The sequence below is a fragment of the Macrotis lagotis genome, chromosome 8 (genome assembly GCF_037893015.1).
Source record: "Macrotis lagotis isolate mMagLag1 chromosome 8, bilby.v1.9.chrom.fasta, whole genome shotgun sequence".
Lineage (NCBI taxonomy): Eukaryota > Metazoa > Chordata > Mammalia > Peramelemorphia > Peramelidae > Macrotis > Macrotis lagotis.
The window spans coordinates 52,723,423-52,746,308 of record NC_133665.1 but is presented as its reverse complement, the minus strand read 5'-3'; the positions used below and the strand labels follow the sequence as shown (position 1 = coordinate 52,746,308).

The 22,886-nt window shown below is 39.0% G+C and overlaps 1 long non-coding RNA gene across 1 annotated transcript in view; it reads left to right on the top strand.

The window, feature by feature from the left end:
• LOC141495567 (uncharacterized) overlaps positions 1-22,886 on the top strand; it is a 58,034-nt gene that overhangs the window by 28,494 nt on the left and 6,654 nt on the right. Inside the window, exon 3 of the long non-coding RNA XR_012470810.1 lies at positions 21,631-21,727. This is a non-coding gene — a long non-coding RNA (uncharacterized LOC141495567). The remainder of the gene's footprint in view (positions 1-21,630; positions 21,728-22,886) is intronic.

Sequence of the window (22,886 nt, the reverse complement as noted above, 5' to 3'; positions counted from 1 at the left end):
GGAGGGAGCGCGAGGACCGGGACGCGGCGGGCCGGAGCGCGGGGAAGGGCCGGCCGGCCGGGGGAGCGCCCAGCGCGGCCGCTCGGTGCTGGGGCCGGATCCCGAGGCCGCCCCGCGCCGGCCCCCAGCCCCGCCCCTCCGGGCCGCGTGGCGTCAAGACGTCCATTGGCGTCGGGCTGGGCCCCGCCCTCCCCGGGGCGGCTATAAAAGGGCCGCGCGCGGCCGGGCCGGGAGCCCCGGGGGCCGAGGGGCGGGGACGCCCGGGCCGGCCTGGCGGCGAGCCCCGGGCGGTGACGTCACCGCAGTGCCTCGTGCCGGGGCCGCGGAGGTGGTGCTGAAGGCTGGGGCGGCCCCGTCCCCGGCCGAGCCCGGGCCCCTGCTGGCGCCCACCCCTTGGGGATTCTTGGCGAAGGCGAGGGGCGCCCTCCCGGCCGGGGCGTGGCCGCCGCGCGGCTGGCCGGCAGAGCCCCTGGCGAGCCCCCCGGGCCAGGGCTGAGCCGGCCCGGGGCCAGCTGGCCGAGCTCTCGGCCGGCCAGGCTGGGTGCGGCGCCCTGTGCCCGGGCGGAGGAAAAGCCGATGTGTCAGTTAGGGACCCCCACCCCCACGCCTTCTGCCGATGAAGGCGACGGGACCCCCGGCCCGGCCACCGAACGGGGCCTCCCGGCGCCTAGCTCCGGGCGCGTCGTGAACCATCACCGGGTGCAAGCCTTGGCCTTCCGAGTCTGAGCCCAGGACGGTGAATCTGTAGCAAACAGGGAAGACTCTCCCGCCGCAACCCGGGAGCTGGGGGGCTTTTTTTAAATGCAATGGGCCGCCTCGTTAGGGAGCCGGGGCCCCATTTCCAGAGCTCTGCAAATCAAACGCACATAAAAGGAGTTGAAGAATGAAGTCAAGATTATCAGACTGCTGTCTGTGGGGGGAGGGGAGGGGGAAATTGTAAAATTCAGAACACTGTCATCAAAAAATGATAGGTAGAAACAACAGGTTGAAGAATTGACATCTATTCAGCCTCTGGACATAAACCTTTCCGGCTCTGAGATTCTGTCATTTTTTTTTTTGCAAGGCAATGGAGTTAAGTGGCTTGTCTAAAGGCTACACAGCTAGGTCATTACATTAAATGTCTGAGGCCGGATTTGAACTCAGGTACTCCTGGATTCTGTCATTCTTCTATGATTTTATGTGACAACCTTTATCTGGACTGGGTCGGGCTCGCTATCCCCATTTTATAGTTGAAACCGAAGCACGACTTGCCCCAAGGTCACAGAGCTAGGAAACCACAAGGCCTAAGTGAATCTAGGTCTTCTGACACTGACTCCAAAGCCCTTTTCATTTACAACAATGAGAGGGAGTGTAGCTGGACAACCACAGCGCATTGTACTAGCCCTGGATGAACATGAACAATGATGAAATCCCTCACTAGCATAATTTTAATCCCGATTAACCTGGGGAAACATAAAACACAGAGCTTGGGTTGTGTGGCAATGAACACAGCCTCATATTTCAGGTAAGCAGAAAATGGGGGTTGTGAAAGGGTGGGACAAAGTAGCATATGGCATAATTTATGATGAATATAATTATGTACGTTAACCACTAAGAGCATCAGAATTAAGAATGGGCCAGAAAATCAAAGAGAAGGTTACCCATCCTATGTGTAGCCCTGATAATTAACTGACTCATCTCCCAGCCTTGAATCAAAAAAAAGAATTCATGTGTGTGTTTATATGTATATGTATACATATATATATTTAATTTTAGGAGATAAAAAAAAAGCACCAAAACTATTTTCTGAGTTGTAACAGCCAGGTACTGAAACAAGTGAATTATTATGTTCAAGGGAGATAAAGACCTGCTTCTTATTTCAGCGGGGTTTTGAAAATAGGCTCCTGACTTTGGCCAGATAAGCTTTTCACCTGGATTTTATTGATGTGTCAACTTTATTCAACAGGAGTGTGGTGTTAATGTGGATGAGGTAATAGCCACCATTCCTCCTGCCAGGTTTCTTGTCTAAGAGTTCCAAGGAAGGTGGGAAACCTAGTTTGATGTGTAAATGTTCTCCCATGGTATATTATTTCAAAATCTCAGGACTGAAAGGGACATCATAGTGCATCTAGTCCAACCTGAACCTGAACAAGAATCTCCTCTATGACACACCAAAAAAATAGTTCTCAGGTTACCGAAACTATTTTGTTGACTGACCCAAGTGCTGAGGTATTAAATCACAACAGTAAAAACATGCATTTTCCAGCTTAGTTTAAAAAAAAAATTCTACCTCAAACAAATCATTTTAGTAATATGTGGTAATCAAGTTTTCAATTTATTGCAGTTTAAACTAAGTTAATTAAATCTTGCCAACAACCAATTAGTAGAGAATCCTTTACTACCACATTTTGGCAAGAATTGTCCTCTTTTAGATATAGAATAACTGAAACACGTGGGAGAAGGTAGCCAAGAAATCTAAATCATGCACCCCCCTACTTTTGGAAGCATTTTCAGATTCCTCTTCACCTCCTTCCCACACCTACCTCAATAAATGGGATGGAGGCTATGTAGAATTTAATGGGTTTTTCCTCTTGAATTAATTTACTTTGTGTTTATATACATATATACAGGTTAACTTCCCCTCCATAAAGAACCTAAACTCCTTGAGAATGGGATGATTTCATTTCTGTGTTTGCATCTCCGTGTCTTGGAACTTAAGGATACTTAGGAAGTGTCTGAGTTTATCATCTCACATGTTTTATAACCTGATTGAATATATAATTTATTTTTTTAAATCCACCTGTGAATTTAAATCCATTTCCATGTCTACTTTTGAAAAAAGGGTGTTCAAAGTCTCTTTTGTTTATTGAGCAGTCTAAATTAAAATGTCATCTTTTACAGAAAGCCTTTTCCAAACCCTCTTTTTTTTTAGGTTTTTGCATGGCAAATGGGGTTAAGTGGCTTGCCCAAGGCCACACAGCTAGGTAATTATTAAGTGTCTGAGAACGGATTTGAACCCAGGTACTCCTGACTCCAAGGACGGTGCTTTATCCACTACACCACCTAGTGGCCCTCAATCCCTCTTAATTCTACCAGGTGACAAAGACTATATCTTCCCCCCCTGCCCTCACACATACCCCTTTTGTGTCAACCTGTCTTTAAACTCGTATATCCCTACCTCACTGGCTCTGCTGAAATGCCTGCCCTCTTCTCTGCTCAGTCCTACTTGACCCACTCTTTCAGGCCCTGACTATCACACAGATTCAGAGTGATCCCATTCTCCAAATTCATTTAGTGTATATAATCCCCATTTGGCAATTGCCCTATACTCACAGGCATATGTATGTTCATGTGTGAGTTTTGTCTCCTCTAAGCCAGGAGTTCTTCAAAGACAACCCCTAGGTCCCCAGAATATGAGCTGACCAAGGACAAAGACTAGATCTGTTCTTTATTTGTCCCAATAACAGAGTAGAGCCCAGGACTGGGCTACTAGGAGTCAGTGGACTCTCCATTTCCCACAAAGTATGGGAAGCCATTCAAAATAATCTTTCCCCCAAGAAACTCAGGATTCAAGTATGAGGTGATTGTGTGTGTGCATATTTGTGTGTATCTGCTTGTGACTTGTGTTACCCCTTTCCCCATATGTCTCTAGGATTGGAAATAAGGCTTTGACACAGAGTTCCCAGTTGGCAAAATATAGTTTGATATATATATATATATATATGCATATATGTATGAATATGTATATCTATACATATTTATGTAGATCTAGATATATATAGTCTCCCCCATTAGATTTTTAAATAATTGAGGGCAACAGTCTTTTGACTCTTTTTGTATGCTGATTACTTAGTGCAGTGACTGGCACATAGCAGACATTTAATAAATGTTTATTATTGATTGATTGGAAGAGTTGCTTTCTTTACCCCTTTTATTAGGGAATAATAAAATGACCTCCAAAAAGAAAAAAATCTAAGGAGAGAGAAATTCAGGAAGGATAGGGACAATGAATCAGCAGATTTACTGTAAAGCATCACTTGACTTTCTCCTGCCAGGATAGGCATATGTAGGTCAGGAAAACCTCATGGGTAGAAAGTAAAAGAATCATCATGGCAATCAAACTAGGAGAGCAGTACAATCTCCTCAAAGGTAAGTATTCTTTAATACCAACATTATTGTCATCATTGTTATTGTTAGCTGTAGCCAGTTGAAATTTAATGCATGATTAAGAAAAGAAACATGAGAGGCAGTTCAAAATGGAGTGTTGAAGAACAAAGTGATGTTGGGGAGCCCAAAACAAAGATTCCAGGAAGCATAATGGATTGGATTGGGAGAACAGAAAAATGGAGATGTGTATCTCAATGGGGAATCTGTTCTGGGAGAAATGAGTCACCAATTTGGAGCGTAACTGTTAACAAGTTCTGGGAACAAGGGACCTACAATCTGCTATTGTTCCTTACCTCCTTCCTTTCCTATACTCCAATAAAACTCCACCCCCAGCCAAAGTGCTCTCTACTCATTGATCCCCAAATACTGTGTCCCCATCTGCATGTACTCAGTCAAATTCTTCTCTGCCTAAATTTTATTTATCCAAATCCTAAACTTCCTTAGAGTTCTAATTTTAATCCCATTTTAGACTGTTCATCAACTGCCTTAACCCTCAACACCTATTGTATTATCTGTATCACTCGCTTGTCATTCATTAATGGAATGGGATTGGGAAAAAGCTATAATTTCTCCCTCTTTGAATAACTTTGTATTTATGGGTTTATTTATAGGTGTATCTCCACCCTTAATAAAAGTCAAGAACCTTGAGACAGGAATGATTTGATTTCTGTTTTTGTATCTCCATGTCTAATATTGTGCCTTGGTTATTAATGACACATAGGAAGCATTTGAGTTGGAGTTTGTCACCTAACTGCCAATGGCCTGGTTTTTGTCCTGGTTTTGTTGGTTGGTTGGTTTCCTCTTAGCTTATTTTGTTAATTACCTTTTTATATCTATTCCCTTATATCTTTTTGAGCTCCTAGTTTCCTATACACAGTAGGTTCTGCATAAATATTTGTGGAGATAGTATCCTCCATCTTGAAACTGTCTTCCCTTTTCTATGTCCTTTGAGTGATTTTAAGAATTATACTTTACTGCCAAGTATCATCTTGACTTTTTTCAGCCTTGAAAAACCAGATTAACCTTTCATCTTAAAAAAATAGCAAATATCAAAAAAGAAAAGTCAATTTTAGTTCTAAGTCACACCATCTTCCCAATGTACTACCACTTTGGAAAGTATGATTACCTACTTGTGTTTACTGACGTTTTATTCAGAGAGGGAATTTTTTTCTCAGATTTAGATTTGATAATTAAAATACATTTCTCAAGTAAAAATAGAACTTGAGTTTATAGGGAACAATATAATTCCTCCTGACTCAGCTTTGATGATTTTCCCATTTTAACACGTCACTTTGAAAGTGTGAAAGTCCTGTTTTATATTTCCTTGTTCTCTGATAAAAAAAAAAAACATCTATGCAGAATAGTAGCTCCTAATCATCCCTGAAACCACATGATTTTTGTTCACTGCTGCACTAATGTTAGTGAAAGGGAAAATCAGGACAAGTCTCTTGCTATCCATGTAGATAAAACCAGAGCCACAGCACACTATCACATATGGATTATATTAGGGTGCTACAAGACTATGTGGGAGACAGTTTTCATATCAATCCAAATCTTCCATCTGCAGCATGCTGAATTTTTTATGAGGTTAAAGATCCTATTCACAACATTCTTCTCATTTTCTATGTAAACAACTGAGACAAGTACGTGATTTTTTTTTTAATTTAAGAGAAGAAATACCCACTAAAACTGAGTAGGGGGGAGATTTCTTAACTAAACAAGGAATAGAAATAATCCCAGAAGAGAAAATAGACAATTTTAGTTCTATAAGTGAAAAAATTTTTTACATAAGCATTATCAATGCAATGAGAATTAGAAAGGAAAGAGTTAACGGGGGGGGGGGGGGGGGGCGGGAATCTTTGCAGCGAATTTTTTCTGTTAAAAGTGATGTCGGGGCGGCTAGGAGTAACTGCATTCAAATCCGGTCTCAGACACTTAATAATTGCCTAGCTGTGTGGCCTTGGGCAAGCCACTTAACCCCATTTGCCTTGCAAAAACCTAAAAAAAAAAAAAAAAAAAAAGTCTGATGTCCAAGATAAACAAGGAATGGATACAAATATATTAGAATAATGTATTCTATGGTGATTATAAATCAAAGAATATAAATAAGGAGGCAGTTCTCAAGTGAAGTAAAGCAAACTATCACCAACCATGTGTTAATTCCCAGATCAGTAATAATAAGAGAACTAAGTATTAAAACAAGGTGATACCTCACACCTTAAAATTAGCAAAAATAACAAAAAAATGAAAAGTATATTAATGACAGAACTGTGATTTAGTCCAACTATTCTGAAAAACAATGTAGCACATATCCGTTGACCTGGCAATACTGCTCCTAGGTGTGTGTGTGTGTGTGTGTGTGTGTGTGTGTGTGTGTGTGTGTGTATACACACACACAAATATACAAAAGAGGTCAGACAGAGAGAGAGAGAGAGATGGTTAAAAACATTTATAGTGGCATTTTTAGTTATAAAAAAGTGCTAAGAAAGTGGGTAACTACTAATTGGAGTAGATCGGAAGAAAACTAGCAAATGTATGCAATAGTATATTATTATGTCATGAGAAAAATATGAAGGATTAAGAGAAATTTGGCAAGTATGAATGAAAAAAAGAACAAAATGAGAAGAACCAAAGAAAAATTTATACAATGACCTAAACAACATAGAGAAAACAACTTTGAAAGACCTCAGACTCTGAATATTTGAATTTTAAATGCAGGAAATCTATAGGTCATTAAGAAGATGGGAAGAAATTCTGACCAAATTAGAATCACAATGTCCAGTAAAGTTTGAATGAGCAGCTTTTTAATAATTAAGCACATAAAACTGTACTGCTTGATATATTTCTTGAACTTTTTGTGAAATTCCGAAAAAAGCTTATCTTCTGTCCTTTTTCAGTTCATCTATTCCTTTGGCACAGTTCTTAAAGATAACATTCTCTCATTACTTTGAAATTGGCTTAAGTCTGAGGAGGACCAGGGAGATTAAGGAGCAGGTTTCCACTGAGAATATTTTCCATCCGAATTTTCTCTTCCTTTTGTTCCTTTTGTTCTTGTCTCTTTTGTTCTTATTCCTTCTAGGCTTGTTCTTTAGATGTTTTCTGTTTTTATTTTTTAGTTCTGCCAATAGTTTTCCTAGTTCTGCCCATGAAAGACTGATGATGATGAAACATGCTTCCCACCTCTTGGAAGTACAAAACAAGACATTTTTCAGACCTGATCATTGTGCTAGTTTGTGTAGGAAACCTTTGCCTATTCCTCCTTAATCTTAGTGTCTTCCCTGGGGGACTACCCACAATTTATCCTGTATGTTTGTACATAATAATTTGCATGTTGTCTCCCCCACTAGACTGTGACTCCTTCAAAGCAGGGACTATTTTTTTCTTTCTTTGTATCTCTGGCACATAGTAAACTGCTAATTGCTAGTTGACTGGAATATACTAAACTATTACAAGGGAGGACTTATATTGAGGAAGAGAGCTAAGTTTGCTTAATAAATGCTTATTGACTATGTACAAATTTTGTCATGTGCTATGCATGAGGATACAAAGAACAGCAAAAGACAGTCCCTACCCTTCAAGGAGCTCATAATCTAATGAGGAAGACAATAAGCAAACAAGTATGTACAAACTACCTACAGAATAAGTAGTAAAAAATTAACAGAAGGAAGGCACTAAAATTAAGAAGGATTAGTACAGGTTTCTTGTAGAAGGTAGGATTTTAGTTGAGACTTGAAGGAGGCCAAAGAAGTCAGGAGATAGATATGGAAAAAAAATAAAAAGCAGTCTAGAAATGAGGTATTGCTAGAGAAAATGCTTGGAGCCAAGAGATAGAATATCTCGTTTGTGGAAAAGCAAAGAAGTCAGTGGCCCTGGAGCAAAGAATATATAGAAAAGTTTAAGACAGAAGACTGGAAGAAGGGGAACTATTTTAAATGTTCAATAAGGGTTTTATATTTGAACCTTGAAATAATAGGGAGTCATTGGAGTTTATGAAGTATGGAGGTGACATGAGTCAGACCTGTTAACATTTTGGCTACTAAATGGAGAATAGTCAGGAGAAGGGAGAGACTTGTGATAGGCTGACCAGCCAAAAGGTTAGTGGCAGTATCCAATGAAAAAAGGGTGCATATTTTAGAGGTTTCAAAGTTGACTTTGATAGACCATTGGATTTAGGGTATAAGACATAGTGAAGAGTCAAGGATGACTCCTAGGTTACAAGTCTAGAGGACTAGGAGAATGGTTGTGCCCTCAACAGTGACAAAGAAGTTTTGAAGCCTGGAGGGTTAAGTGGGAAAGATGGGTTCAATTGTGAAAGAGATGCAAAAGAAAGGCATCAAAAAAATAAGAAAAATACACAGAAGGGGGCAACTGGGTGGCACAGTGGATGGAGCACCAGGCCTGGAGTCAGGAGGACCTGAATTCAAATCCTGCCTCAGACGCTTAATAATTGCTTAGCTGTATGACTTTGGTCAAGTCCCTCAAACCCCATTGCCTTAAAAAATAAAAAAATTAAAAAAAAATATACAAAAAGAAAATGAAATTTGGAAGGCAACAGAAGGCAATTTTGTTACTGCCATGTTAAATTTAATATGTACTTTAAAAAAAACAGCATAACATATAATTCTTAACATGAAGTTTCTCTTTTTTGTTCTTTCTTTCTTTCAGTGAACAAGCCTTTATTGAGTCCCAATTATGAACCAGGCTCTTTACTAAGTACTCAGGACACAAAGAAAGGCAAATATAGCTCCTGCTTTTCAGAAGCTTATGTTCTAATGGAAAAGGAGGGAAATATATAAAGAAACAGATACATATAAGATACAAATAGAGGAGATGGAAGGTAATTGGAAAAGACCTGCACTTTAGGAAAACCACTTTGGTAGATGAAGGAAGGACACTTCCATTTCATCTCTTTAACCCCAGGGCTTTGTGTATTATGTAAATTTTATAAATACCCTTTTGAATAGATTGCATTAGCCTCCATTCCCATATGTATAAAACAAACGAGAAAGTCTGACCAGACCAAATCGTCCTATCATCTCTTGCATGCAGGCCTTCTGTCCTCTGCCACTGACATACCCAGGAACAGGCCCTCTTCACCTCAAATCTGGGCTGTTACAATAACCTATGGGTGAGTCTTCCTTCCTCACTCCACTCAGCTACCATATCAATGTTTTTAAAGTGTAGGACTGACCTCATTACTTCTCATTACACTTATCCCCCCCCTCCACACACACACCAGTGATTCCCTCTTTACCTCCAAGATCAAATAGAAAATTCCCTGTCTAGCTTTTAAAGCCCTTTTCAAGTGGTTAATTCCTGTCCTTCCTGTCTTCTAACACTGTCTTCTCCTTGATGCATTCTATACATGCAAATAAAATCAGATCTAAATAACTGGGCAAATGTCAATTGTTCATGGGTAGGTCGAGCTAATATAATAAAAATGGCAAATCAACCTAAAATAAATTGCTTATTCAGTGCCATACCAAACTACCAAAAAGCTAGAAAAAATAATAGAAAAATTCATAAGAAAGAACAAAAGATCAAAGAATATCAAGGGAATTAATGAAAAAAAATTGCAAAGAAAGGTGACTTAGACATATACCAGATCTAAAATTATAAAGCATCAGTCAGCAAAAGTATTTGGCATTGGCTAAGAAATAGAGTTGTGAATCAGTGGAATAGATTAGGTACAAAAGAAACAGTAGTCAAAGACTATAGTAATCTACCCCAAACTCCAGCCTCTGGGATAAGAACTTACTCTTTGATAAAAACTCAAAGATAGTATGGCATGGACCACTTTCTCAAACCCTATAAGGTCAAAGTGGGTACAGGATTCAGACATAAAAGGTGATATCAAAAGCCAATAAGGAGAACAAGCAATAGTTTATCTGTCAAACCTATAGAAAGGGGAGCAATTGATGACAGATAGAGGAACGTTATGAAATACAAAATGGATAATAATTTTGATCACATTAGATGTATTCTGCAATCCTGTATCAAAGGTCTTGCTGTTCCTCCACACATGATACTTTTATCTCCAGTTTTTCATTCCTTTTTACAATCCCTGATTAACACAGTGCCTAGAATGTTCTCTTCCTCCCTACTTTTGCCTTCTAGTTTATTTGACCTCTTTTCATACTCAACTCAAATCCCACTTGCTACAAGAGGACTTTCCTAACCTTTTCCACCACAGGTGTTTTCCCTCCTAGATAACCTCCTAGTTAACTTGTATATACTTTGTATGTAAGTAGATGTTGGCAAATTGTCTCTTCCTTTAGAATATGAACTCCTTGAGGGCAGGGACAGTATTTTCAGAAATCTATTTATATATCCAACCCTTAGCAAAGTGAGGGACCCATAGCAAGTACCTAGTAATGTTTATTGAGAAACTATTGGCTGATGGGTGAGGAGGGGGAATATTCCACGCATAGGAAGCAACCAGGGCAAGAGTATGGAGATGAGAGATATGAAATAGCAACAGACCATTATTCTGAATCATTGAATTTTATGGAAAGTAAAAGAAGCATAAAAAAAACTGGAAAGGAGACCAGAAAAGATGAAAACAATAGAAGGGGAAAGAAGCCAGCTTCTCCCCTACAACTACCCAAAAAGAACTGGGGAGGAGGGGGAAACGAGGACTCTATCTTGATTGAGAAATTCAAGAAAAAAAAATCATAGTCATTTTTGCAGCCCAGGGAAGCCTAAGGAGACACTCAGAGAGGTTGGAAGATATTGAGGCAGAGTCTCACCAAGAAGATCTCTGTAAAGCCTTTCAGCAACAGGGACTGAACAAGGGTCAGCCTGTGACTACACACACATACACACACACACACACACACAGCTAAAATTTACATAGCAACAACTATGTATATTTTGAGCTTCTCACATTTTCTACCTCAGTTTGACTTATAATAACCCTTTGAAGCAGGTGTTCATATCTCTATTTAACATGAAAAAATTGAGGCAAATACAGATGAAATTGCCCCAAAGTCATGCAGCTAGGCAGTGTCTGAGGCTGGATTTGAACTTAGGTCTCTAGTCACTTTACCACCTAGCTACTTGCAGCAGGGCAAAAAAAAGGCCCAAGATATGGCAAAAAAAAAAGGGTTGATCTTTTATAGGGAGCAAGAACAGTTGCTAAGTGGCAGCTTAATTGTTCACTACTGAGTATTGGGTCACAGACCTAGGACAGATGGAGTATGGGACCTGTGGTCCAAGAGAAAGAGATTTTGCAAGCTTGTCTATTGAATAATATGTCAAAAGCAAGGAAACCAGAACTGGATCTCTGGTCAAGTTTCTAAAACAGTTTGATCTTAAGAAAGACAAAATAGAATTAGGTTAACATACACATTTTTTAATATTTCTCTACGCTCCATGATTATGCAGATATGCCCAACTAGAAAACTAAACCCTAAGATGGAGTTTTGGGAAGAGTTTCTTCTACAAGTCCACTACTGGAAGGCAAGATCTGAAAAAACCTCCTCTGAGTTGTCCATCAGGGGAGTTGGATATCAGACATACCTATTAGAGGGTATATCCAGGAATCTTTATGTCTCATCAGTTATGCTAAGACCTCCACAAAGCATGTGAATCTTCTCTGGGACATCAGTGCCACCCAGGGATTATAGATACAATGGGGTTTATTATTGGAGGTCAACAAAGGGAAGGGATCTCAACAGATAAGATTAAAAATGAAAAACTGTAAGAGACTTTAAAAACCATTTAAAAAACCTTTTTTCAGATGAGGGACCTGGGATCTGAAATAGTTAATTGACTTGCTCACATTCAAGGAGCACAGCTGAGTACAGCTGGGATTTGATCCTATCTCTAAATCTAGTGCTTTTTATACTTGATTAATACTATCTGAAAATGGACAAGAAACATTTATGTAATGCCTACCATGTGCCAAACACATAGCAATTATTTCAGAAATATTTTATCATTTGATCCTCACATTCCATCATATTTGACCCCACCTATAGTAGACGGATCCCCATTTTACAGTTAGGGAAACTGAGTAAAACAGAGGTTAAGTGACTTTCCCATGATTCACAATCTAGTAAGTACCTGAGGTCAAATTTTAACTCGGATCTTTCTGACTCTAGGCCTACTACTCCACTTTCACAGTGGAGAAAAAAATGTGAGGAGTTAGAGCCACAATAGGATATATTCCATCATTCTTTGCCATTCCTGTCTTTTCTCATTTCCACTAATTTAAATAGGGGAGAAAAAGAATAAAAGTAGACATAAATCCAATAGGTTTAATAGGATTTTGTTGGGATTAAGGAATATACTCATTCTTCTTGTACAAATATGTGAAACCATTTCACTTAAAGAAATTCCATAGCCCATTATAAATGACCCAGTTGCTTTTCTGTCCTTGGAAAGAAAATAGCTATTTTGTGAACTATGTATAAGGAGATATGCCTACCCCATGTTCCCTTTGGAATTTATATTTCCCAAAATCATATGCAGAACTCAACAGTTTTCATCAAATCCAGTTTGAAAGGGGAGTGTGAATCTCCTAAAATCTGTTTTGAAAATCTGGGCAACAGAAGCTGAGAAAAAAGAGGAAGACTCTCTTCAGCAGTATCTAAAGTCTAGTCTAGTCTAGAACATCTTGAAGTTAGCACCACCAAGCAAAATAGGTGGTAGGAAAGGGGAGGGTTGAGGTGGAGAGAGCACTACTGGAAAAGAGAAGAAAAAGATAGGCAGAGATGAGAGAGATTATGTTTATCCTTCATTTTCGAAAAAGACCACATCAGGGAGATGATGTCATGACAAGCACATGAATTGGATTTGAGTGAGGGGGAGCTGTGCTAAGTCACCAGTTTCACTTTCTCCTCCAGAGCCATCTGGGTTCAGTGGTCAGATATGAATCAGGACAACTGGATGGGAAGAAGTCTGGGTTAAGTGACTTACCCAAGGTCACTTGACTAGTAAGTGGCAAGTGAGAGCGATGAAGCGAGAGAGGAAAACATGGGGAGAAAGAGGAGAGACAGTCAGAGAATGTAGAAAAAAAAGGAAAAGAGGGAGGGCAGACAGAAAGTCACTTCTGGACCCCAATTTTTTTTAACAGACCAGGCTATGAGTAAAACTGCCAGTATCCCTTTATCTTGTGTTAAAAAAAAAAAAACAAAACAGGTTAGGAAGTGAGCTCATAGCCTTCTCTCCCTGGAAGCTGATAACATTAGGAAATAAGTGGTTAGAGATCTTGCTATCTGATTTAATTTCTTGTTATTTACCTTGCATTCTGTTTTAAATAAAGATGTCCTTTACCCATAATGCCATGAGATTTATTTAGGTTTAATCAGCCCAATAGGAACTAGGAGTTTGTGCTGATTGAGATAGATAATTACCACCTTGGACTCCTCAAGGAGTCAAAATATTCTTCCCAAAGCACAATTTTTGAATAAGGTCCCCAAACTTGTATCTTTTTTTCCTTAACTAAACCTTTAGTTCATATTCCTTACCCTAAGCAAGAATTCTAGATCTGCACATTGCAATTTCCAGTTATAATAAACAAACTACCCTGTCTCTTGGCTTGGCCAACTATCACTGAATGCCAATCTTGAGTCATGGGCTGGTCACTGTGGTCTACTCAAGGGTCATAAATCATGGAAATCTCAGCTACCAGTTGTAAGAAGGGTCACTGACTAACCAGCCTAGACAATGACAATCTCTTTAATCCTCTTGGAGCTAAGTGATATCTCTAGGTGTCTTTGGTAGACCAAAGGCATAGGTTCCTACCTAGGGGAAAAAATATAAATAGAACAAGAGAAAAGGAGGCAGGAGAAAAGGGGAAGGGGCAAAGAGTGAGAAAAGAGATGCACATCATAAAATACTGTAGGAGAATATCTTTTACATTTGCCTCAGGCAATCATTATTCATTCAACAAACATTTTATTAAGTGTCTATTACCTGTAATACAGTGCTAGATGTTGGGGAGATACCAAGATACATAAGTTAGTCAATTAGGAGCTTACCATCTAAGCAGTGGGAGATAAGACATAGAGGTTCAGACAAACATAATGTAAATTAGAGGAAGTTGTAAAGTTTTGTGGGTCAGCTGTATGCATAGAGTGCCAGGCCTGAAGTCAAGAAGATTCATCTTCATGAGAACAAATCTGGCTTCAGATAATTACTAGCTATGTGTCCTTGGGCAAGTCATTTAACTCTCTGCCTCAGCTTCTTCAATTATAAAATGAACTGGAGAAGAAAATGGCAAACCACTCCAGAATCTGCCAACAAAAACCCATGACTGAAAAGGATTTAACATGTAATAAAGTTCTGTGAAAACAAATGAGGATTAACAACAAAACAGTAGAAACTGGATGCCATGAAATTCTAACTGCTTAGCTTAAACTCAAAGAAGAGACTAAAAAATGTGTATGCATTCTCTTCTTTGCAAATTTGAGGGGCTGTGGGTATAGATTCCTGACTTGGTTTATAAATTAATTTTAATTTTGCTAAATTGTTTTTCCCCCATATTTATTTTTCATTTTATAAGTTTGCTCCCTGGAAAGGGGAAAAGAGGGATATACAAGAAAATGTGGGTAATGCAAAAACAAAAAATATCAACAAAAAAATAAGCCTGAAAATAATAATAATAACAAAGGCAGATGAGGGAGAAATCAATTCTTTCTGAAGAAATCCAGGAGGCTTCAGGAAAGAGGTGGTATTAAAGTATTAAGTGAGATAGGTCTCTGACTTCTGCACTAAACACATTTCTCTTCCCTTTTAGGTTTGACCATTAATCTTCAAAGGAAAGAGAGATGTCATTTGCTGGTTCTTGGGACTATCTTTTGTGGAGGCAGTTCTCAAACCCCAAGTTTTCCATATAAATAATTATCCTTATTTTTCAGGGAAGAGCAGAGGTACAGAAAGAGCAGGCCAGATGGTCTCTGTAGTATTTCTAATGTTCTCATTACTGCCTCTGCTTTCCCCCTCAGCAACCCTCACTACCTAAAAGTGATGATTTTCTCAAATCAGTTTTCTCAGTAGCCCCGTCACCAGAGCACACTGAAAAGTCCCAGATGTAACTAATGTGCTGGTTCCCATGACAACAAGAAGCACTTTTAAATAGCAGGTTTATGTTTCAGGGCTGGGTTGAGAGCTCCCACTCAGTGAGTATTATCTATGTAGAGGCTAGTGTGGTCTAGACTTTGGCTTTTTTGTGGCAGTAACAATCATATTATCATCTCTAACCTGCTTGAATCAATCTGATTTGAAAAGATAGAAAAAGATCAGATTGAATCACAGTAAATTTCTTTATTAGTTTAGATTCAAATGAATTCTACAAGCATATTCTATGTAAGGTACTCAGGATTGTTACTGAGTTGTTTTCAGTTGTGTACAACTCTGTGACCCCATTTGAAATTTTCTTGGCAGAGATACTGGAGTGGTTTGCCATTTCCTTCTCTAGTTCATTTTTCAGATGTAGAAACTGAGGCAAACAGGGTTAAGTGACTTGCCCATGGTCATACAGCTATTAAGTGTCTGAGATCAAATTTGAATTCAATCTGGATATTGTGCCACCTAGCTGACCTTATCAAGAAACTTATATTCTACTAGAATTCATATTGGAAGTTTACATTCATTCTTCTTGTAGCTGATAAGCTGGGGATCTCTCACTATAATGTCCATGGAATAAAGGACACTCTTTATATGCCTTTGTACAAGTGTTTTTCCAAGTTTGGGATATTGCTTTCTTCACTGTGACCTCAAAGAATCTCGATTTTCCTTCAAAACAAAACTCAAAACTGCTGTCTCTTATATAAGACCTTTCCATGATCCTCCCATTTATTAACACCTTCTCTCCTGAAATGACATTGTATTCCTTTGTGTTCTCTTTCTGTTTTCTTGAGTAGATGATATATCTCCACTGTCCAGTAGAATATAAGTTCTTTGAGGGAAAAGATTGTTTCTTTTCTGTCTTTGTACCCTCAATGCAAAACAAAGTCTCTTACATATAGTTGGCACTTAATAATAAATGTTTATTCACAAATGTGTATGCACAATATTCACCAGACTGTTTGCCACTGAGGGGAGGTAGGGTGGGAAGGGAGGGTGGAAGGAGATTATGTAACTTAAAATATATATATATATATTTGCATGTGGATGAATGTTGAAAAACTTTTATATCATGTAACTGGAAAAATAAAATATCAATTGAGAAAAAATGTTTATTGAATTTGAAAAATTGAAAATGGACTTTCATATGCTTACGAACATGCTCAAATCTGTTCCATTCCAAAAAAAAGTCTTTCCTTGACCTTTCTACCCATTCCACCTATCATCCCATTTTTCTTTTCCTTACAGCAGCAAACTTCTTGAAAATGTACAAACCCAATACCTCTACTTTCTTATCATCTACTCTATCTTCAAATTTGTGTTCCCACCATTCTGCTGAAACTATTTTTTCATAAGTTACCATGTCCTCTTAATAGTCAAGTGCAGTGAATTTGTTTTGTCCTCATGCTACTTGACTCCTCTGCATCCTTTGATATATTGGATGTCTTTCTGGAAAGTCTCTATTTTAGCCTCTCAAAGACCACCATCTTTCTGGTTTGCCTATTCTCTGAGAGTTCCTTCTTTTTGCTAATTCTCTTCCTGACCCCTTCAGGGGATGGTGAAGACACTTTCCAAGGATCAGTCCTTAGCCCTCTTCTCTTCCCACTCTATATTCTTTTTGAATCTAAAGCTTCAACCTCTACAAATGACTCACAAGCCTCCAAGTCTCTCTATCCTGACCTTTCTTCCAAACTCCAGATTTGCACTTCCAAATACTCAGAACCTTCCATTCAGCCTTTTCTAAATCAATTTTTTTGCTCAGATTTGTGATTTTATACCTAGAGTTTTCCTCAGTGAAGAACCTCCTTTTTCTCATGCAGATCAATTACAGCTCTGCAACTTAATCTAAGGCATTTTGAGGTTAAAGTGATTTACTCGTGGTCACAAAACCGGTATGCATCATAGGTGGGATTTGAACGCAAGTCTTCCTTACTTCAAAGCAGCCCCAAATAATGAGAAATACTTAGGCAAATTACCAAGTCCAGAAATTGTTTCCAAAAATATCTCCCCCCATCTGGTGCTTCCTCTCCATTCTCACTTCTCACTTCTACCACTCTAGTACGGGTTTTAATTGCCACTCCTTTAGATTACTGAAAAACCCAAGGTCTTCCTATCTCCACACTTTCCCTTTTCTAATCCATACTTCATATGCCCTTCTAGACTTATTTTTCCTTAGGTATAGATCTGCTTATATCAACTCTTAAGTTCAAAAGCAGGTTCATGGCTCCAGTATAGTTCAAACTTAACCTAAAGTCAAGTACTTCTGAGGTCTGATGCCACCTTTTTATGTATTCTGACCTCTAGTCAAACTGGGCTATTTGCTATCTCCTCTGCACACCCTAAATTTGTTCTCCCCCGTAGCTTGGCTCATGCTTTTTCCCTAGATTCTCTTCTTGCCCACCCCAATTCCATCTGTTGAATTCCTATCCAGAATTTATAGTCCAATGTGGAAAAATACAGAATCTAGAATGAGAAGATAGGCTCAAATTCTGACTCTGCTACTTATCACCTATAGAAGCCTAGGTATGCTCTTTTCCCTTCCCTCCATCTATTTCCTTATTAATAAAAGGAATTTGGAAAGGGGCAGCCAGTTGGTGCAGGGGATAGAGTGCCAGTTCTGGAGACAGGAGCACCAGAGTTCAAATTGGCCTCAGTCACTTGATTTTTTAAAAACATTTATTTGTTTCTTTGTTTCTTTATGCATGTTTGTTTGTTTGTTTATTTTGAATTTGACAATTTTCCCCCTATTCTTGCCTCCCTCTCCCACCTCCCACAGAAGGTAGTCTGTTAGTCTTTACATTGTTTCCATAGTATACATTGATCTAAGTTGAATGTGATGAGAGAAAAATCTTATCCTTAAGGAAGAAAAATAACATATAAGAGATAGCAAAATTACATAATAAGATAATGGATTTTCTTTTTTAGATTGAAGGTAATAGTCTTTGGTCTTTGTTCAAACTCCACAATTCTTTCTGTGGATATAGATGGTATTCTGCAGATACCCCCAAATTGCAGTGACTTGATTTTTACTAGTTGTGTGACCTTGGGCATATCACTTAACCCATTGCCTTATAAAAATAACAAAAAAACGTTGGGGAATTAAACTTTGAGCTCTAAATTCTAAGATTCTATGAAATATTCCTTTCTTCACAAAGCCTTTCCTGATTCCCATAATGATATTTTTCTTCACAAAGTACTTGTCATATCTGTCTTATGCATTATTTTGTAATATAGGTTCCTATATATTTCAGATCCTCCTATTATAATGTAAGATCCATAAGGGCAAAAACTATCTTAGCTAAAACTGTATTGTCTGCCAATATCCAACTCAGTGCTCCAAAGAAAATGATTTAAAATGTTCATTGGTTTGATATGTTCTAAGCACAAACTAGAATTTTCCATCTATTTGATTTAGCCCAGAAGTTGAAATGTGTTGGAATTTAACTTAAGTCATTGTAAGGACACATCTGATACACATTTAATAAATGGTAAGAGGTAAAGCAAGAAAGATGCATTACTTAGAAATAGAAGGCAACAGTCACTTTGTCCAAAACATGAACATTTTTATAAACTAGTTGAGCTATAATGACTCTGTCAGGATCATACCTAAAAGGAAAATGAGGGAGTCACAGTACATGAGCAAGAGTATTATGCCAAACTGCCTGGAGCTAGACCTTTTCTGGTCAAATCCTTTTCCAGCGGCAGAGTTGTTTGGAACTTCTCCTTCCCTAGCCTGAGAACCATGCCCTAGCTAATATCTAGCTAAGAAGGCCTAATTCTTGAAGAGGGTGGGGAGGAAATGTGCTTTACATAGGAACAAGGTGTGTGGGGTGGATTCAATTTTGGCTTGTGGTCAAAGCTGCTGCTTCATGTTTCCCTTTGATAATTTAATTCAACAAGTATTTAATAGACCACCAACTGTGCATCATTTAAAGGCTGTGTGGGTTGCAAAGGAAGCCTCAAGCATGTTCTTACTCTTAAAAAGCTTAAATCTCAATGGGGACATAGAGTATACCCATGTGAAAATTAAAGAAGGGAAATATTTTAGAATGAAAATGAGCTGTAAAGACTAAAAGTTTAGAAAAATGGGTATCTAGGGTCCAGAAAGGTTTTGTTTGTTTGTTTGTTTGTTTGTTTTTTATTATTAAGGAGATGGTTCTTAAGCTGAGGCCTTAAGGGGAGGATTTGGATCAGTGAATGAAAAGAAAATACATTCCAGGCAGAGGGAGAGGTGTGAGCTCAGCCAACAAGATCTGGTCTATATTTGCTGTTTCTGTTTGCTTGAAAAAAAGAAAAAAGAAAAACAGCACTTCTTGGTTAGCACTTACCCCAGACTGGGGAGTCAAAGGAATGCTGGGTCCTTCTTGTGAAGTCTGTATTGAGTTCAGATGAATCATGGGTCACTGGCTTTTATGGACAGGGTGCCTCACCCAAGCAGAGGCTCTGAGATCTGGCCTAAAATCCAGGGCCCTACACCACCTTCTGTGTGGTTGCTGGCAGCTGTCCCCAACTGCAAAGCCCATATAACTGGGCCTTATCTGAGTACCAGAAACTAGACCTCTGAAACCTGGAACTTTCCTTTAAACTAAAGGCAGACAAAGGTTAATTTGCCCAAGGTGACCCAGTTAGTGCCTGAGATCACATTTGAATTCTGGTCTTCCCAATTCTAGGACCAGGGCTTTCTCGAGGATGCCATATGATTGATCAAATAGCCACAGAAGCCCCTCAAAATGGGAGCTGTGGTTTAAATTGTATTGAGATTCATGACTAAGAATGCTGCATTTTCTCTTTTTTCCTTCTTAAAGCATCTACATCCTCCATCAACCCACCACTTTTAATGCCTGTTGGGGTGACAGAGACATAAAATAGTATGTGTGATGGGAGGATGGAGAGCTAAGTCACAAGTACAACAAATTCAAAAATAAAATCCCTTAGCACAGTCCCACCTGGATGTAGTCCTGTTCCCAAAATAGTACTAAGAAAGCTGCAGTAACAAACCCTGGCAGCAATGACCAGTCTGATTGAAAACTACCAATAGCTGTTTGGCCTTGATCTTATCAAGGTACCTCCTTGAAATGGGCCTCTCTCCCTGCAATAGGTCTCTTTTTCTAGTCAGGGAAAATCTACCTAACAAATCAAGACTAGATCTAACAGCATAGGGAGCATCTCATATATTTCTTTAACTGATGATTCCATAGTACCCATATTACCAAAAGCATCCCAGTGAATGGTTTGGGTTAAATTACCGTTAAGCACTACTGTGTATGAGACAGAGAGAGAGAGAGAGAGAGAGAGAGTGTATACATATATATTTATATTTTTTTAACTGGACTTGTGATTTCATTGATTTAGGAAGCTCTCAGTGAACAGTCCTTCTACTAATGCAGCCCAGTCATTTTGCTTTCAATTTGCCCTTTAGGAGACTTGCCTGGGGCACTAAGAAATTATGGGACCTGTCCAGTCACACAACCTATATGTAGAGGAGATAGGATTTGAAGCCAGGTCTTCTTGAATTTAACGCTGCCTATTATTACTATTATTATCCATTATACACCAAAGGTTCTGTGATCTTGTCGGCAGTAAATATTGCCTATTTTAATGCAACCCATTCATGTCTAAGCTGTATGATTCATTTATGTCTCCCTATAAAATTGCCACAGAGGGGGTCCACCCACCATCCTGTAGGCCTCCCTAGAATTCTTCCAGTTCTATGGGTACCAGTGGAGTAAATGAGTTATCTAATGGTTACCTCTTGCTTATACTCCATGATTATCATATATAATAGGTCCAAAGTATTAGTTACATCCAAACATTGGCAGTGTCCAATGATGAAAGAACATTGGATTTATACATGGGACAAGCTACAGCTCTGCCATTTACTGGCTTTGGGAGCTTCAGCAAATGTCCTGCAAGTTGAGGGTGGATTAGAGATCTGCCCATGATTCTTAATTCACATTTATAGTGTATTACTTCTGGCCTCAGAGCCAGAAAGGCCTGAGTTTATAATTTTAAGTCTTACTTAGCCTGACTGTGTGACCCTAGGTAAGACACCTAAACTCTATGGGTTCTGGACAGCTCTCTATATTGCAGGAAAAGGGGGTGGCTAGGTGGTGTAGTGGATAAAGCATCAGCCTTGGAGTCAGGAGTACCTGGGTTCAAATCCAGTCTCAGACACTTAATAATTACCTAGCTGTGTGCCTTGGGCAAGCCACTTAACCCCATTTGCCTTGCAAAAAAAAAAAAAGTATATTGCAGGAAAAGTGCAAACCTGCATTGGTAGAAGGAGTTTCCTCTTCCAAGAGTTCCCGAGGTCAATGAAATTGCAATTCTAACCCCTTTTCCTAGTCTATTCCATGTGACCATTACAGCAACACAAGGTACAGGGTAAGGATTATTAATCTCATTCTACAGATGGAGAAACTGGCTCAGAAACTTTTCCATCACAGCTAAGAGGAAGATCCAGGACTGAAACCCAGATTTTCTGTCTACTGTCTGAATTTCTATTCTGGTAAGCAGAACTATTGGGAAAGATTAATTGGGTGGCAGGCTATCAATGACAGTAATTCCCCGCAAAATGTGATTATTCAAAGAGAATCAAAACTCTTAAGCAAAAATAGCCCCAAATGACTGAAAATTGGAGGATTCAGTGCTGCCATCTAGGGCTGGTACTGAAACATGCAAGTAGAAATACAAATTAGGGACAATTTCTAACCAAAATAACTACTTCCCTAAACCTAGAAAACATCTTTCAATTTCTTTTGTTTACATTCAACAAGTCTTTATTGTGGTCTGTTATGTCCAAAGGCCAATGTCAAGTAACAAAAGTCAAAGAAATAAGCCACTGTATTCAGACTCTCAAGGGAGACTAAAGTTAGGACTAAAACCTCTGGCATCTCTAGACAAGAGGTCTTAGACTAGAAGGGTCAAACTCAGTCTGCCAAATTCCCAAGGGATCCTTAAATCAATATTTAGCAAAATAAACTTAAAAATGCATGTAACATTTAAAACTAAAATGAGAAATTCAAGAGAATCATATTTATAGCTTAGAGGCCCCATTTCTATTTGAGTTTGACACTCAATCCAGTCAAAATACCTCAATTGCCAAAAAAAGGTCCAATAATCTAGTTTCCTCTCCACATACTTCCAATCACAAGATAGATTTTTTTTCACTTTAGCTAGAGTTTCATTTCAGTTTTTAGTTTATGTTACTCATCTTTTTATTCTATAAGAAGTCACAGAATCATTTATTTAGAGTAGGTTCCTTCCTGCTAGGGATCCCTAAGTATCATCTATCCAACACATTCCATCTTATAGATGGGGAAGCTGAGGCCTAGAGACTTGTCCAATGTCAGAAAGACAGTGAGATACACAGGACTTGAACCCAATTCCTTGTGATTTCAAACCCTCATTTCTACTATGGTTCAATCAGTTCAGGGCACCCTTAGATCAAGTCAAAACAAAGTTACCATAAGCTCACTTAAAAGTGTATTTTCATCTGATTTGTGATCCTAATGGACCATTACATATACACACACTGACAAAAGGACAGGAACTTTTAAGCATCACATCTTACTTGTACTCTAGGTGTAGCTGTTACATTTTAGGCCCATGAATGAATGACTTGCCAAACTTTTCAGTTTCCCTTGAGGGATAGGATGTTATTCTTT